This window comes from Columba livia, chromosome 3, assembly GCF_036013475.1.
Source record: "Columba livia isolate bColLiv1 breed racing homer chromosome 3, bColLiv1.pat.W.v2, whole genome shotgun sequence".
In the NCBI taxonomy this organism is placed as follows: Eukaryota; Metazoa; Chordata; class Aves; order Columbiformes; family Columbidae; genus Columba; species Columba livia.
In genome coordinates, this window is record NC_088604.1 from 65,613,724 (window position 1) to 65,625,875 (window position 12,152).

The 12,152-nt window shown below is 40.7% G+C and overlaps 2 protein-coding genes across 3 annotated transcripts in view; both read right to left on the reverse strand.

Annotated features, from left to right (window-relative positions):
• Positions 1-2,545, reverse strand: part of TIAM2 (TIAM Rac1 associated GEF 2) — a 137,468-nt gene extending 134,923 nt beyond the window's left edge. For both annotated transcript variants that reach the window (XM_065057328.1, XM_065057327.1), the window contains exon 1: positions 2,418-2,545. The gene's annotated coding sequence lies outside the window, so the exon portion shown is untranslated. The remainder of the gene's footprint in view (positions 1-2,417) is intronic.
• Positions 2,437-12,152, reverse strand: part of SCAF8 (SR-related CTD associated factor 8) — a 159,896-nt gene continuing 150,180 nt past the window's right edge. The window contains exon 21 of the mRNA XM_065057333.1: positions 2,437-2,574. The gene's annotated coding sequence lies outside the window, so the exon portion shown is untranslated. The remainder of the gene's footprint in view (positions 2,575-12,152) is intronic.

Here is a 12,152-nt window from a genome sequence, read left to right on the forward strand (position 1 = left end):
CTTGCAAGGCAATAAATAGTGTATCTACCCCACAGCACTGAAACATTGCAAAAACAACCAGCAGGCTCTGATATTTGTGGGACCAGATCCCTCAACAGACATTAGTTTCATTAAATTTCAGAATCAGGTCAAATACTTCATTTTTAGCAAGACAGATCAAACAAAATAGAACAAAACCAGCAACCACCACCACACCACAAGCCCGCAACAGGTGAACTAACACAACAAATTAAGATTTTTTTATGGGTGCTGCAGTGTATAGAATCTCAGTGACACTTTTAACCTGAAGCAATAAAGCACAGCACAACACACCAGAACAGTAAGTGTAGTTTTATCAATCACAACAGCACAGCACCATGGATGTCCGTTTATCAAAATCAGTTAGAAGCTATTTTAGGGTTGTTTGTTTGTATTACTTTGTCTTTCTGAGGAGCAAAAACTCCAAAATTCACAAGAGCTTCTAGACTGCTGTAATCGTGTTCAACATAAGACTGATCACCCTTGCAAATCCATTTTTATTTTATAGTATATCCTGGATGCATAAGCTAGTATTAAAAATATCCTCTCTGTTTTAGAAAACACTCTGCTAACCAAAGAACAGCAAATGCAGAGCTTGTGCATTTTTATTTCTGTGGCACTGATGACCTAAGTTCCCTTCAAGTGGCAGAACTCTAAAGTCATTACAAAAGGTAGCAATGCTCCATTATCTACTGATTTTAAGAGAGATGAGTGGGTTACAAAATAAATGGTGTATATATGTATATATAAACTTTTTTTAGCTGTTTGAATATCATGTAACAATGAGTCACCTGCCTGGTGTGTGTCAGTTGGAGAAAAACCCGCAACTTGGAGAGTTCCCTTGTTTATTCAGAACAATTTTGCCCCAAAGTATTTTGTCAGACAAGAAAAGCAATCCTGTCCTAGCATGGGATGAGACTGAATCCCTCTGAAACTATAGCCGTCGCCCATGGATGTGTTTAAGATCGCATCAGACAAATTCCCGGGGAATGAGGATGAACTGGATGCACTCAGGTCCAACCCTTCTCCATAGGACTTTGATGTGCAGAACTGCCTATAGGCCTGAAATTCCTAAAAAATGGTTTTGTCAGCATTGCACATTAGATTCCTGCTACAAAGCTCAAACACAACTGAATTTTGTGTTAACTACGTGGTGCAGTAGATAGCACAACAATTGCAACAATGTGGAGTTTCTCTAGTTAATAATGGTAAAAAATCCTGAAACAACTAAAAATAATAAAAAGTTGCATACACTCTCTCATCACACTCTTATAAAACATCATGATTAAGTCTCTTAAAATCTCTAAAAAAACCCCTTTATTTCACATGACAAAACTAAAGGGGTTGGAGGAAACCTGCTCTCCCATCAGCTCAGTTACACCAAGTCTTTCAAACCTTCAAACAAAGTATCTCTCTCTCTCTCAAGCTGTACATAAGATTTGTGACTACAGCAGAAAGACATCGGGTGATAACCAGAAATAAACTTTACTGTCGCTCTGTCCTTTGGGGACAGTGAGACATCAGGAGTAGGTCATCTCTTTGCCAGTAATTTTCTGTCTAATTCTGGAATGATGCAGTCTACACCACAAGATGCTCATTCATTCCCTCTCCTTTGATGGACAGATACCTACCACATCATAACACTCTTGAGAGCTGAGCAGGGAAAAGCCTGAATCCCTCTTTCTCCCTCCATAAGTATAGAAAAGTGCATCTCTGTTATATACATATTTCAACGCTTGTCTGGACTGAAGTTTTGTAAACACAATCTATTTTGAAGTCAGAGGCACTAAGATTTGGATTAATGCTTTGAAAGAAACAATTCAGGTAGGCTACGTTCCCCCCCACATTGTTGGTGTTCACCACTGGTTGATTCTGAAACCTCAAAGGTACCCAGTCAATATGAAACATTAAGACCTATGGACTAAAGCAAATTTTCATAGAATTATAGAATCATTTCAGTTGGAAGAGACCCTCAGGATCACTGAGTACACCCATAACCTAACTCTGGCACTAAACCGTGTCCCTAACAACCTCATCCAAATGCCTTTTAAACACCTCCAGGGATGATGACTCCACCACTTCCCTGGGCAGCCTGTTCCAATGCCTGACAACCCTTTCCATGAAGAATTTTTTCCTAATATCAAATCTAAACCTCCCCTGCCACAACTTGAGGCCATTTCTTGTCATCCTATCACTTGCTTATTGGGAAGAGAGACCAACACCCTCCGCCCTACAACCTCCTTTCAGGCAGTTGTAAAGGGTGATAAGGTCTCCCTTCAGCCTCCTTTTCTCAACCTCCTTTTAAGCTGGTTGTATCCAGACCTTGGCCTAGAACTGATTCCATAATCTAATTTATACATTCAGAAATAAACAAAATGTCAAAATCAAAACAAACAAACCTTGCATAACTCATTTGCTCTCCACATGCCTCATTTCTCTGTTCATCTTGGGGTTAGAGCACAGAGGGTGGTGGGGTGTATTCTCAACGCTGCCCTCGCTGCTTCACCAGCTGAAGACTTTGTTGCTGGAAATCTCTATATTCGTAGCACTGGCAATCTGAAAAACAAAAACTGTTTTGTTAACATGCAAATCCCTAGATACATTAGAAATAAGTTTTGTTCTGAACCACTGCCAAACTAAATCATTAATCTCTCCCATACAAAGACAACAACTCACATGCAAAAAAAAAAAAAAGCAGCAAGAAACATCTCTGCTCCATTCATACCTTAGGTGTTCTGCACAGACTGCTCATGCACAGCAGCCAAAAACCTCTCTCTATATACACAGGGAAGCTAGAAACCAGTAATGCAACACATTACAAACATGTGCTTCAAGAGGAATTTTTGTTAAGCTACCCAGGTTTCTATCTGGGAAACACACAACTAAGAAAAGCAGCCTGAAATGAGCCAGCACCATCACAGGCCCTTTTCTACAGTGGTGGCACAGACAATGAGCAGGGCCCGCACTACACGAGGACTGTGATCCACGCAAAAGCACCTTAAGGTTTGTTACCATATGTTCTTATTTAAAGCTTCTCATATCCCAGGCCTGGCTAAGCTACCAAATTCCAGCCAGGACCTCTGCAAAACAGCCACACGTCAGCTACAAAGATCTACTGTGCAAGTTTTCTTGCACCAGCTGAGCCAGGCTCTGAAAAACTGGTCACTGCTTTTGAGCAAACTGATACCAAGTAACCAGCTGCTCATTTGCCCACAGCACTTGAAAATGGTAAGACAGAAGGCATAGCTGCCCTTTTTGTTCAATATGATACACTGAAGTTGGTGTCTAACTGAGCTCCCAAAAGCTGGCAAGAAGAACTTCATGCTCTACAAAGTCTGTCGTTTTCATGCTGCAAAGTGTCAGACTGTATTACAATATTTTCCGTGATGTTTAAATTGGCACGGCTGATTTTCAACAGCTTCTTCACGGCACACAGCACCTTGTCATAAAAAATATCCTTATTTCTACAACAGTTAAACTGACATGCTACAGCAGAATTAAAACTAAGACAAGAATTTTTATCACACTCATGCTTCAAAAGGCAGATCTTACTAAGAAGTCTGGTGATAGAGGCAGTATACAGCAAAACAGATCGTCAATCAAAACATTACATACAAACTTGTGGTTACTCCTCGAACTAAAGCTGTCAAGCATACAAACAGGGCAGCATACTACTAGAAGTTTTCTAAGATTACTCAGTGGAATTAAAGCAAAGTCCCAAACTGACTTCACTGAAAACAAAGGCTACCCCATTAAAATGAAATGCAAACTAAATAGCAAATAATACAAGCTGGAAAACTACCATACAAAAGGGACTAACAATGGGCTAGCAAAGTAAAGAGCAGTATGAGGTTGCAAGTTACACCCAAGAGGAAATGTGAGTAATAAGGTGTAAGTAATATTTTTCTTAGTTGTTACCATAAAACCACCTGAAAAGTTCCAAACACAAATTAGAGACTTGCTTTGCTGGTGGGGAAGGATATGTATCTATCTACACAGAACATTTAGAGCACACAGCACCAAAACCCTCCTCATCATCAGTGTAAGAGACACAGAGCCAAGAGCTACATACAGGGCAAGGCTGCGAGTGCCACAATGATGGCATTCAGACACCATGGATGTGACCCATGTGTAAGGGAACCCTTCTGTCACAAGTTCATAGCACTGTTACCATGCCTGACCTGTACTTTTTGTCATACATACTTTTCCTACAAAATGGCACAGCACGGATCCGCTCCTCAGAGAGACACAGCGCTCCCTTCACCATGGTACCCAGTTCCCAAACACCAGCATCGAAGACTCAGAGGGCTCGGATAGCAGCTTGTTCTCACCCCCATGATTGCAAAATCCCTGAACTGAGAGGGGCCCTTTCTCTTCCTATGTTCCAGCTCACTGCAGAGAGCTGCTCTGGCATTTTCCCTTTCCTGATGGAACTACACTTCCAGCTCTTCACAGATGGGGCTTCTTTACTGGTGCTTTGATAGACACAGAGTGAGACCTTGTATGATGCTAAATACAAGACTTATGTCAGTATATACGTGTAATTTCAACAATGTAGAGTTAAATTTTGCCCTCGTGGGCAAACCTGACTCTCCTGGATTTTTGTTGGACCATAACTATAGGGGAAATGCAGCTGGCTGTTAGCTAATTACAGCTGTGGTGACTTCATGATACTAACACTCAGTCATCCCAGATTTGTAAATGTACAGCTAGAACATTTCAGTCTGAGCAAGAATGGGCAGAAATGAGAGCACAATGTTTATTGCAGGCAGATGGTACACTACTTTTGATATGAAAGAACCAGTTTATGGTAAAGTAATACAAAAGCTCCCTACCAGTCAGGTCTTATTCTGACATTTATTAAGTACAATATCTTGCTCTGTTTGAAGAAAATTTACCAGCCAGGGAAGAGGGTCAGTGTTTCTAAAGCATTTCCAGCACTCCCAGCAAGCTATCTCTCAACAAGGTCACAATGATACAAAGTTCATCAAATGCTGAAGGAAGTTGGTCGTAGTAAATACAAACTTCCCAGCAATGCTCTGCGAGCTCTATGATACTCTTATATTAATCTATAGACCTCTAAATAAAAGGTACCATGGTCTTGTATACATACAGAGCTTTATTAATTTAAGTACCTTGATATAGCAGGCTTGGAGGAAACAGGCATTTTACACCCATGGTCTTAAACACTCTTCTTTCCCCTTTCCTAAAGCAAGCCTTTTAATGCCAAGGATTCTACCAAGGGCAAAGCACTTCTAAAGGAATCCATCTGAAAAAATCTTTCATGCATCAAGAAAAGAGAGAAGAGCAAAAAATTGAAAGAATTAAGAGACAAAGATACTCCATACTGAAGTAATAGTCACATAAACCTCACAAATCTCAGAACACAATTGTAGCCTCCTGTATACTAACAGTGCCAAAATCCTGCATATCAAATGTGACAAATACAACATAATAGGGTTTGCAATTTAAGTTACAGACAGACAGACAGGTATAGCTGTGAATGTCTTAACAGAACAGATGAGGCAGTAAGGGTTATGGTACCAGACCTTGATTTTGTCATTAGTCTTGTACTCACACTTCCATTTTCCTGCTGAACAAGGGGGTACACAAAAATAAACACCAGCAAATGGCTAGCTGGTAGGGTAGTTAAGACATTAATACAATGCTACCTTGGACCCTTACAGCTCTGTTGTAAAGTAAGAGTGAATTACATTATATACTCTATAGCCACTTTAAAGTCATGGATAGTTCCTCAGTCGCTCTCTGGGAAAGGCTGTACAAACTCAGGGTAGGTGCCACCTGCACGAGCAGAGAACAAACACCAACTGTTTGGGGTTTTTTTGTTGGGTTGCCAGACATCTTCAGTACAAACTATAGCCCCTGGTTAAAGTGAGCGTACAATGACCAAGTGCTGAGCAATTCAGGAACACAAGTCTACAAACATCCCCATTTGTTCCAGCTGTACTACATGTCTTATGTCAAAAGGCAGGTATGAGACACTACCAAACCTCAACAGGTCTGGCAAAAAGGAAGTAGAGAGGAGATACTTGTTGATGTGGTTCCCCTAGAGGGTTAGCTGCTTGCAGCCAAGCTGAAGACAGCACAGTGCCCTCCTATAATGGACACTGCAAACAGCTATCCAGGATAGTTATGCACAGTATATACATGAGACCTTGGCCTCTCAATCATCAGACAGAAGAGAGATTTTAACTTCTTCTGTGCCATTTATGTTTAATCAACCACCAGTGAACAGCTTTCTGCAACAGTCCATCAGTTTCTGCATGTGATTTTCTTGGATCCTCCCCCACCCACTCCTTTCCCCAAAAGAAACTTAGGAATAGCCTGCACATCAGGTGTAATACCAGGGAAAGCGGCTCCCGCTTACAGAAGAGAAGAAAAAAATCCCATGTTTTTTTTCAGCCCCATTGAACGTCTCTAAATGTGCCAATGCCCTGGACCCACATATTCAGCATATATTCAGTGTAAGCAGCAGCTCAACTCCTGAGAGGCCAGGCTGCCCAGTGACACACTGAGCATCAGCTCTGCTCATGGGCCGAAAACACTCAGATCCACAGGAAGGGACCATTTACCAAGTCTGTCTGTCCAGCCTGCCCACAAAGGCAAGGCTCTGCCACAACGTGCAGCCCTGCCCTGAAGGCAGAAGCCGTCTGCACTAGGAAAGCTGGACTTCATTTTTCTGTGCGTTGGTATTTGTTTCAGGAAACTTCACATTCCCAAGCAGCATTTCAGGATCTATCCTAACTGCTCTGCCAGATGCAGAACTGAGCCAAACAGGTATATATGTCTGTGATGATCCAAGGCATTTCTTTCCCCACTTTCTTGCTATTTTCAGAATACATTCCTGAAAGCACTTGAAAGTATTTTTTTATTTTCGTTGATGATTTACATTTCAGAGGCAGCACATGAAAAAATGTGCTGAACTTTTTCTTAACCTCTGACTGATCCTATGAGAAAAAGGAACATCTTGTTAACATTATTTACCCTTAATTCACTGATTCTACACAAAACTAATGATCATCATCTAAAGCCTCTAACTCTCTACTCAGCAGTTTAATTAGAAAGATGATCATTGATTAATTCACTTGAGTTACTCTGGAGAAGGTGTGACTGAACAGAGATCACTCCACCCCAGAGAAATGTGCATTAATTAGTTCTGCATTAAACTGCCTTCCTCTTTACTCAACTTCAAAAGAACAAAAACCTACCACACAACAAAAACAAAATACTTTTCAGTGTTAAACTCCTGAGGTATTTTTATCTTACTTTATTCTTTAGGAAGCTGAACATTTTCTTGCCTTGGATTTCACAGCCTTCTTTTTTTTTTCCTAATTATTGCGTTTTTACAAAACACACAAACCTAGACTAGAGGTTCAATGCGTTTTTGCAAAGCCTTGCCAAAGAACTGCATTCATGAATTAGTTGGCTGAGGCAAGCAATGAAACATGACACTTATACTGGATGGGTACGTAAGCAGCATCACCTACATACCATAATCGAAACCAAGTATACTGTCATCCAGCAAGTGGTTTCAGTATCCTACCTAGGAAGACGGTCAAATAGCAAACCTTATTTAAAGGTTTCCTCACCCATTTTTAAGCTCTCATCAAAATTTCTCCAAACACAGGCTGGTCTATAGCCTCATCATGACTCTTTTACCCCTGAAAAATGGGTAACCATTCATTGACCATATCTGTGTGCCACAACTCATGCTGCCGTTAGTCTGGTAAAGGTCATGCCTCACCTTGCCTTACAATCATAATTCCACCTGCTGATGTTTTGGACAGCAAGAAGGACTGGCTAACTTCTCTTTCCTTGAAACTCCTCTCCTGGTCTCTACATCTCCACAGTATGACCTTCTCCTTGCCCACTGCCCTGTGGAGGCTCTCTCCTTCCCCCAGATCTAGGGACAGAATGCCTGATCCCCAGGTGATTCAAGCAAATAATCCTTCTGCTCCATCTCCGTTTGTCCAGGAAGGTGTCCTGCAAGGTGGCAGGTAGAGCTGGTGACTCAGCTCTGTGTACAGAAGCAGTCCAATCCTTTTTCCTGTCACCAGAAAGTGACATTAGGAAGGCAGATATGGAGCAGACCAGACAGCCGGGCTAGGGAGGACAGGGAGGGGGGAGCAGGGCTTTATCTTCCACATCCTAAATTAAATGCTTCATATCATGTCCTGGGCCTGTGTCTTCCTGTACTTGGCATTATTTATCCATTTTCAAAGCACAAGCCACCACATAGGACACACTACAGCCCCGCAGAACTCCTGGTACACAGTTAGAAAGAATTTTTCCATTGGCCTCTGTCAACTTAATATATAATCAATGTGGCATCAGCAGAAGTCAAGCGAGAAAACTGATCCTACACCAGCATGCCATTTTAAGAGCATCCAGAATCTATCATCTGTGAATCCCTTCTCTGTTGCCATTATGCATGCTGGTGGAAAGTCTTCTTAAATCCTTTGTTTCTAGGTTATTTCACTGTCACCAAGTTATAGAGAAAATAAGCCTGTGCTATCGCAAAGGATTGGAACTAATAAATCTTACTGAGGTTTCTGATAGCCTTGTCAGCACCCATAGAGCAGTTCAATGGCACAGACTTAAAAAGAGGGTGACCAATGGGGAAGGAACACAGAAATACCAGAACTGAGCCTGATCTATGTGAGGTCTATCACAAAACAGCAGCTTTCTAGCGGTAAAGGGATTAGATCTACAGAGAGTGCAAGTACAGCCCCATCACCAGTCTGAGACTCTCAATTTCAAAACATTTTTGCAGCAAAGTAACTTAAGAACATAAACATTCCTAGCCAGACAGAGATCAGTCATAAACCTTTTCTGAAATGGAGATGAACTCTATTATTGTGTATTTAAAGCAACACTATAAACCAGGCCATATCTATATAAAGCAACACTGTGGGCTTAAAGCAACAGCAGCTTATTCTCTGTCAGCTCAGGCTGGATACCCCAGGAGAGGCCCACAAACTGTGCTGCTGTTCAGGACCTGGGGGTGGGAAAGCTTTTCATTTACTAAGCAAAATTTCAAAGGAAATTAAAACCTTTTGCAGAAAAACAAAACAGGAAAAACAAGTTAAAAAGTTGGAGATGAGTTCTGTGAAATTCCCCATGAAGCCACCAAAGAAAGCCAAAAAAGTTGCACATACAAAGGTGAACCTCAGATTTCCATAAAGCTAGCAACATTATCAACAGGTCAGTGCTCACATTTGGTGGCATATACCAGATTTAACAGACCTATATATCCACATTTTGCAGATACCATGTTGTAAGGAACGCTTGAGAATATACTGCATTACCTTATATTTTTCAAAGTACTTTATCTTCCCTTTTCTAGCATAATCATCTTGTATAATTTTTTAGTATATTATGTCATATACTAGAAAATAGCCTGGTATTTTAATATTGTGTTTTTATAGGGACATTCCTAACTGCTTAAAAGCAACAAAAATAATGGGAAAAAGTTACTTAAAAATATTAAACTGAAAGAGAGGCCACAATTCTGCCCTTTTTGCTTAAACATGTTTCTAAAACATCAGCACATCAAGATAAACATTTAAGGGAAACACAGGAATTGCTTCTCCTTATCTCAGCACCCAAACTCCCTGGGAAGTCACTCACCACTAACTCCAACTTCTGGGCTGACAAACCTACAATTTGCCACACTGATTAAGTCTTATCTAAGATTTTATAACACAGAGGCCTTGAACTGCTCAGTTGTTTTAGTTCACTCTACAATCCTTATGTTCTTTTCCAAATTAAGAGCATGAAGTTGACATAGATGATAACATTTCCACTTACACATGTTTTAATTAATGGCATTTTTATTGGTGGTAGCATACTGAGATGAGCAGTCTTAGTTCTAAGGAACAAACATTACAGGACATACTAATACCCTGAACAGGCTGAAAATGCTAAACGATGTAACATGACTGCTGCAGGTTGCTAGGATATCCATAGCAATATTCATCTTTGGGTGTGAAACGTGAACGCGAATCTGAAAGGCGACAAAACATCATGGTTAGTGTGGCAGATTAGGAGACAGACTGTAAAAACAACCTAGTTGTTTACTCTTAGCAGGCAATTATCTATTTGTTGAAACCCTGAACTCTTTCTTGGCCCACAGACTTGACTAACACTAGCAAGTGCTTCCCTCTCCCTTTTCACCTCATCTGCCCAAATATAAACTCTCCATTCCAGAAAAGCTCCTAGTGCCTTTTTAGGGATCACAACTGAGAAAGCAAAGATCCAAAGCACTTCTCACTAGGAGAAGTATTTTGTGCTTTCTGAGCAAGCTGAGTATTTTAAAAGGACTTAAGATGGGAAGCAAGAGTTACCAATGCCATTGTAAATGTGAAAGAACATGAATGTGAAAGGAGGGAGCCCAGACTACATGAAGCCTTGAGACTCCAACTGCAGCAATGCTGACATATCAGCAGCAACTTCATTTCCACCCTGCAGAATGACTCAGACCTGACTTGAGTCTTGCTATCAGCTTCAAGTCATCAGCATGTGTTATCCTGATTTCTTCAACAGCTTAAAGATAATATGCATTAAAGTCTGTTTTTGTTGGTTCATTTCAACCTTCATTAAACATCCCAGTAGTATTTTCATGCTTAACTATTTTTAAATGAAATAGATAGATTCATCCCCTCTATAGAAGTCATGACCCCAAGAGTTGTGACTTTAAAATAACAAATAATTATTAGTAAAATCCTAAAACCTGGCAGTTCTAGAGCCTCTCTGCTACCTGAGAGAAATAAAGATAGAAGACAAAGTTATTTTTCAAACCTTGTTCCCAAATTTGGGGCGTCACAATTCTCATCCTAGGCACTCCTGAGAGTGGTATATGAACCAGAGTATAAATTCTACTCCCAGCTTCGTTAGAAATTAACTGCATGAATGATGACTGGTACAACAGTAGTGATTTCAACTGCTTTTCAATTATTGTCTCAATTATGCCTTGGCATAGAGCTTTACTGAATTTGGAAGCCTATTAAACACCCAGATACCTTTCTCTCCAACAAAGCAGAGGCAGCAGGAACAGCAGTGCTACCCAACCAGGTGCTCTGTACCACCCATTGTATTCAACACCCCAGGCACAGACAGAGGCTGGGGTGTCAGGGGAGAGGGCTGAAGCATATTTTATAAAGTGGGAGTATTCAAAGATTTTTATCAGCAAGTCTCTAGTCTGCTCTTGTGGGCATGTGCAGGTAACAAATTTTATCAACTCCGGTAGGCTGGTAAATCTGGGTTAACTTCCATGGGGCTGCAAAAAGCACCCAGACTCCCCCCCTCTACTCCCTGAAGATATAACAACTCTTTGAAGGAAGAGCTGGCTAAATAAAGTTGACAAATCTCTAATTTTCTGCAATGCATTATTTTAAAAACAGTTTGAGTTCTTCTGTTGAAAATCTTTCTAAGAGGTTTCAGCCTGAAGCAAAAAAAACAAACACTGTGGAAATTTTTCATATGAATGCCTGAAGGCTGGCAAGAACTAAACACAGGTGAAAATAAAATGCTATAAGACAATATAGGAGACATGCTTAAAGACACTCCTACCACCTCCACCTACAGTATTTTATATATAATATTGTATTATGCAGTTGGAGATTACATATTAAAACAGCTTTAAACTACCAAAGGCCCACAATTTTTGTTGTTGTTGTTGCTTCTATATTTTCAACATGGGAAGGCAAAATTACTGCAGTTTTAAGAATATAAAGTATGAAACATCCAGGTTTCTTTGCCGAAAAGCCCTCTCTTGGGATCTGAGGCCAGGAAGCGATCACCTGCTTGAGCCAGTCCTGCCACAAGCAGCCAAGCACTGCAGACATCTGGTCTGAAGGGTCTGTGGATCATATAATCCTAGTCCATCTACATCATGACACAAAAAACACTTCATGAGATCCAACATGAAGCCTGCGGCCCACAGCACAGGGCCAAAACATACAAGAGAGCAAGACAGATCAGACCTCACAAGGGTCCTACTGCAACACAGGATTTTCTATATTAAAGGACAGAGTTCCATTGCCAATCTCTATTACCCATGGAGAAAAGAAAGAGCAGAAAAACAAAGGCAGCCCACTAACTCCTAAAAAATA